The sequence below is a fragment of the Rana temporaria genome, chromosome 6 (genome assembly GCF_905171775.1).
Source record: "Rana temporaria chromosome 6, aRanTem1.1, whole genome shotgun sequence".
NCBI classification, from domain to species: Eukaryota; Metazoa; Chordata; class Amphibia; order Anura; family Ranidae; genus Rana; species Rana temporaria.
This window is the reverse complement of record NC_053494.1, coordinates 566458-572722: the sequence shown is the minus strand read 5'-3', so window position 1 is coordinate 572722 and position 6265 is coordinate 566458.

The window sequence follows — 6265 nt, the reverse complement described above, 5'->3', positions numbered from 1 at the left end:
AGGGGCCCTCAACTGTCCACACCAGTCATAGTGTATGAGATATAGGGGCCCTCAACTGTCCACACCAGTGATAGTGTATGAGATAGAGGGGCCCTCAACTGTCCACACCAGTGATAGTGTATGAGATATAGGGGCCCTCAACTGTCCACACCAGTGATAGTGTATGAGATAGAGGGGCCCTCAACTGTCCACACCAGTGATAGTGTATGAGATATAGGGGCCCTCAACTGTCCACACCAGTCATAGTGTATGAGATATAGGGGCCCTCAACTGTCCACACCAGTCATAGTGTATGAGATATAGGGGCCCTCAACTGTCCACACCAGTCATAGTGTATGAGATATAGGGGCCCTCAACTGTCCACACCAGTCATAGTGTATGAGATAGAGGGGCCCTCAACTGTCCACACCAGTGATAGTGTATGAGATATAGGGGCCCTCAACTGTCCACACCAGTCATAGTGTATGAGATAGAGGGGCCCTCAACTGTCCACACCAGTGATAGTGTATGAGATATAGGGGCCCTCAACTGTCCACACCAGTGATAGTGTATGAGATATAGGGGCCCTCAACTGTCCACACCAGTGATAGTGTATGAGATAGAGGGGCCCTCAACTGTCCACACCAGTCATAGTGTATGAGATATAGGGGCCCTCAACTGTCCACACCAGTCATAGTGTATGAGATAGAGGGGCCCTCAACTGTCCACACCAGTCATAGTGTATGAGATATAGGGGCCCTCAACTGTCCACACCAGTCATAGTGTATGAGATATAGGGGCCCTCAACTGTCCACACCAGTCATAGTGTATGAGATATAGGGGCCCTCAACTGTCCACACCAGTGATAGTGTATGAGATAGAGGGGCCCTCAACTGTCCACACCAGTCATAGTGTATGAGATATAGGGGCCCTCAACTGTCCACACCAGTCATAGTGTATGAGATATAGGGGCCCTCAACTGTCCACACCAGTCATAGTGTATGAGATAGAGGGGCCCTCAACTGTCCACACCAGTCATAGTGTATGAGATATAGGGGCCCTCAACTGTCCACACCAGTCATAGTGTATGAGATATAGGGGCCCTCAACTGTCCACACCAGTCATAGTGTATGAGATAGAGGGGCCCTCAACTGTCCACACCAGTGATAGTGTATGAGATATAGGGGCCCTCAACTGTCCACACCAGTGATAGTGTATGAGATAGAGGGGCCCTCAACTGTCCACACCAGTGATAGTGTATGAGATAGAGGGGCCCTCAACTGTCCACACCAGTCATAGTGTATAAGATAGAGGGGCCCTCAACTGTCCACACCAGTGATAGTGTATGAGATATAGGGGCCCTCAACTGTCCACACCAGTCATAGTGTATGAGATAGAGGGGCCCTCAACTGTCCACACCAGTGATAGTGTATGAGATAGAGGGGCCCTCAACTGTCCACACCAGTCATAGTGTATGAGATAGAGGGGCCCTCAACTGTCCACACCAGTCATAGTGTATGAGATAGAGGGGCCCTCAACTGTCCACACCAGTCATAGTGTATGAGATAGAGGGGCCCTCAACTGTCCACACCAGTGATAGTGTATGAGATAGAGGGGCCCTCAACTGTCCACACCAGTCATAGTGTATGAGATAGAGGGGCCCTCAACTGTCCACACCAGTCATAGTGTATGAGATAGAGGGGCCCTCAACTGTCCACACCAGTCATAGTGTATGAGATAGAGGGGCCCTCAACTGTCCACACCAGTCATAGTGTATGAGATAGAGGGGCCCTCAACTGTCCACACCAGTGATAGTGTATGAGATAGAGGGGCCCTCAACTGTCCACACCAGTCATAGTGTATGAGATATAGGGGCCCTCAACTGTCCACACCAGTCATAGTGTATGAGATAGAGGGGCCCTCAACTGTCCACACCAGTCATAGTGTATGAGATATAGGGGCCCTCAACTGTCCACACCAGTCATAGTGTATGAGATAGAGGGGCCCTCAACTGTCCACACCAGTCATAGTGTATGAGATATAGGGGCCCTCAACTGTCCACACCAGTCATAGTGTATGAGATAGAGGGGCCCTCAACTGTCCACACCAGTGATAGTGTATGAGATAGAGGGGCCCTCAACTGTCCACACCAGTCATAGTGTATGAGATAGAGGGGCCCTCAACTGTCCACACCAGTGATAGTGTATGAGATATAGGGGCCCTCAACTGTCCACACCAGTCATAGTGTATGAGATAGAGGGGCCCTCAACTGTCCACACCAGTGATAGTGTATGAGATATAGGGGCCCTCAACTGTCCACACCAGTGATAGTGTATGAGATAGAGGGGCCCTCAACTGTCCACACCAGTCATAGTGTATGAGATAGAGGGGCCCTCAACTGTCCACACCAGTCATAGTGTATGAGATATAGGGGCCCTCAACTGTCCACACCAGTCATAGTGTATGAGATATAGGGGCCCTCAACTGTCCACACCAGTCATAGTGTATGAGATATAGGGGCCCTCAACTGTCCACACCAGTGATAGTGTATGAGATAGAGGGGCCCTCAACTGTCCACACCAGTCATAGTGTATGAGATATAGGGGCCCTCAACTGTCCACACCAGTCATAGTGTATGAGATATAGGGGCCCTCAACTGTCCACACCAGTCATAGTGTATGAGATAGAGGGGCCCTCAACTGTCCACACCAGTCATAGTGTATGAGATATAGGGGCCCTCAACTGTCCACACCAGTGATAGTGTATGAGATATAGGGGCCCTCAACTGTCCACACCAGTCATAGTGTATGAGATAGAGGGGCCCTCAACTGTCCACACCAGTGATAGTGTATGAGATATAGGGGCCCTCAACTGTCCACACCAGTGATAGTGTATGAGATAGAGGGGCCCTCAACTGTCCACACCAGTCATAGTGTATGAGATAGAGGGGCCCTCAACTGTCCACACCAGTCATAGTGTATAAGATAGAGGGGCCCTCAACTGTCCACACCAGTGATAGTGTATGAGATATAGGGGCCCTCAACTGTCCACACCAGTGATAGTGTATGAGATATAGGGGCCCTCAACTGTCCACACCAGTCATAGTGTATGAGATAGAGGGGCCCTCAACTGTCCACACCAGTGATAGTGTATGAGATAGAGGGGCCCTCAACTGTCCACACCAGTCATAGTGTATGAGATAGAGGGGCCCTCAACTGTCCACACCAGTGATAGTGTATGAGATATAGGGGCCCTCAACTGTCCACACCAGTCATAGTGTATGAGATAGAGGGGCCCTCAACTGTCCACACCAGTGATAGTGTATGAGATATAGGGGCCCTCAACTGTCCACACCAGTGATAGTCGGTGTATGAGATAGAGGGGCCCTCAACTGTCCACACCAGTGATAGTCGGTGTATAATATATAGGGGGGCCTTCATTTTTACCCCTGATGCCACCAAGGGGCCACACGTAATATTCAGCATATGTCAGGTTCTGTGTCAAGGGGCTTTTGCATTTCCAGGTTCCCTCGGAAGCGTCTTAAATTGATGCCATTGACAAGTTCAGACATGACAGAAGGCCGGTCAGGGTGACCACATGCTGTGTTGGGTGGTTGGAGACTGCCTGGGCACAGAGTACACCATCATTATGAGTCAATGTGCCCACTCTTGGGCGCTGGGGTCCAAGGGCCACATAAGTACCAAATGGCTTCGGCACCAGAGGTCCCCACAGCCTGGACACACACAGAAGCCCTCAGAGGGGATCCATCATATAGAGATGAGACCTCCAAGGAAGGCGTCACCCCCAGGACTGAGGGGTCCCCAGTCTGAGCCCCCACATTCTGCCCCCCCCCCCCCGTGTGCACAACTGGGTCAGACTTACACAGGGAACCATCAGACGAAACATTCGGCTTCCTGACGTCTGCAATAAAGATTTCCGGTAAAACAGGTTCTGTGGAATTCGATGAAAACGCACCTTGGTATTCTGTGGCGTGACCCGGCTCAGCGTTGGAGATCCGTTCCTTCATCCATTCCCCCGGAGTCAGTAGGGACCCCCGCCTCCAATCCCCCCGGAGTCAGTAGGGACCCCCGCCTCCAATCCCCCCGGAGTCAGTAGGGACCCCCGCCTCCAATCCCCCCGGAGTCAGTAGGGACCCCCGCCTCCAATCCCCCCGGAGTCAGTAGGACCCCCGCCTCCAATCCCCCCGGAGTCAGTAGGGACCCCCGCCTCCAATCCCCCCGGAGTCAGTAGGACCCCCGCCTCCAATCCCCCCGGAGTCAGTAGGGACCCCCGCCTCCAATCCCCCCGGAGTCAGTAGGGACCCCCGCCTCCAATCCCCCCGGAGTCAGTAGGACCCCCGCCTCCAATCCCCCCGGAGTCAGTAGGGACCCCGGCCTCCAATCCCCCCGGAGTCAGTAGGGACCCCCGCCTCCAATCCCCCCGGAGTCAGTAGGGACCCCCGCCTCCAATCCCCCCGGAGTCAGTAGGGACCCCGGCCTCCAATCCCCCCGGAGTCAGTAGGGACCCCGGCCTCCAATCTGATGCTCTCCGTGGCTGGTTCTTTAGTATTAGGGAACATGGGGGTGTCCGGTATCTAAACCCAAGTAAATTGGCTCCTTTCCCCATTTCTGGTTATTGGGGCGCCATTGTCCAGTCCTGCATTTGTTCGTCATGAGATATATGGCCAGGAACATGGAGGGTCTCACACCGGGCTGTGGGATATTTCTAGGGAGGGGGAAGGGTCTCTGGGGCTGTTCTGTGTATTTAGGTCACACAATGACCCCCTCCCTCTTAAAGAGACTTCATTGAGATTAGGGACACAAAGGAAACCAGAAATGATATCTCACTACTGGAAGACCAAAGGCCACCATACATTGTGGGAGATTCTTTGATTACTCCATTCCCCGATCTATGCTACCAGGAGGGGGTAGGAGCCGTTGTGGATTGTCCCCCGTGTGGCGGTGTCTGGCAGTGTGTGGATTGTCCCCCGTGTGGCGGTGTCTGGTAGTGTGGGGATTGCCCCCATGTGGCCGTGTCTGGTAGTGTGTGATTGCTCCCCTGTGTGGCCGTGTCTGGTAGTGTGTGGATTGTCCCCCGTGTGGCCGTGTCTGGTAGTGTGTGGATTGTCCCCCGTGTGGGGGTGACTGGCAGTGTGTGGATTGTCCCCCGTGTGGCCGTGTCTGGCAGTGTGTGGATTGTCCCCCGTGTGGCCGTGTCTGGTAGTGTGTGGATTGTCCCCCGTGTGGCCGTGTCTGGTAGTGTGTGGATTGTCCCCCGTGTGGCCGTGTCTGGTAGGGTGTGGATTGTCCCCCGTGTGGCCATGTCTGGCAGTGTGTGGATTGCTCCCCCATGTGGCCGTGTCTGGTAGTGTGTGGATTGTCCCCCGTGTGGCGGTGTCTGGTAGTGTGTGGATTGTCCCCTGTGTGGCCGTGTCTGGTAGTGTGTGGATTGTCCCCCGTGTGGCCGTGTCTGGTAGTGTGTGGATTGTCCCCCGTGTGGCCGTGTCTGGTAGTGTGTGGATTGTCCCCCGTGTGGCCGTGTCTGGTAGTGTGTGGATTGTCCCCCGTGTGGCCGTGTCTGGTAGTGTGTGGATTGTCCCCCGTGTGGCCGTGTCTGGTAGTGTGTGATTGCTCCCCTGTGTGGCCGTGTCTGGTAGTGTGTGATTGCTCCCCCTGTGGCGGTGTCTGGTAGTGTGTGGATTGTCCCCCGTGTGGCCGTGTCTGGTAGTGTGTGGATTGTCCCCCGTGTGGCCATGTCTGGCAGTGTGTGGATTGCTCCCCCATGTGGCCGTGTCTGGTAGTGTGTGGATTGTCCCCCGTGTGGCCGTGTCTGGTAGTGTGTGGATTGTCCCCCGTGTGGCGGTGTCTGGTAGTGTGTGGATTGTCCCCCGTGTGGCCGTGTCTGGTAGTGTGTGGATTGTCCCCCGTGTGGCCGTGTCTGGTAGTGTGTGGATTGTCCCCCGTGTGGCCGTGTCTGGCAGTGTGTGGATTGTCCCCCGTGTGGCCGTGTCTGGCAGTGTGTGGATTGTCCCCCGTGTGGCCGTGTCTGGTAGTGTGTGGATTGTCCCCCGTGTGGCCGTGTCTGGTAGTGTGTGGATTGTCCCCCGTGTGGCGGTGTCTGGTAGTGTGTGGATTGTCCCCCGTGTGGCCGTGTCTGGTAGTGTGTGGATTGTCCCCTGTGTGGCGGTGTCTGGTAGTGTGTGGATTGTCCCCCGTGTGGCCATGTCTGGTAGTGTGTGGATTGTCCCCCGTGTGGCCGTGTCTGGTAGTGTGTGGATTGTCCCGTG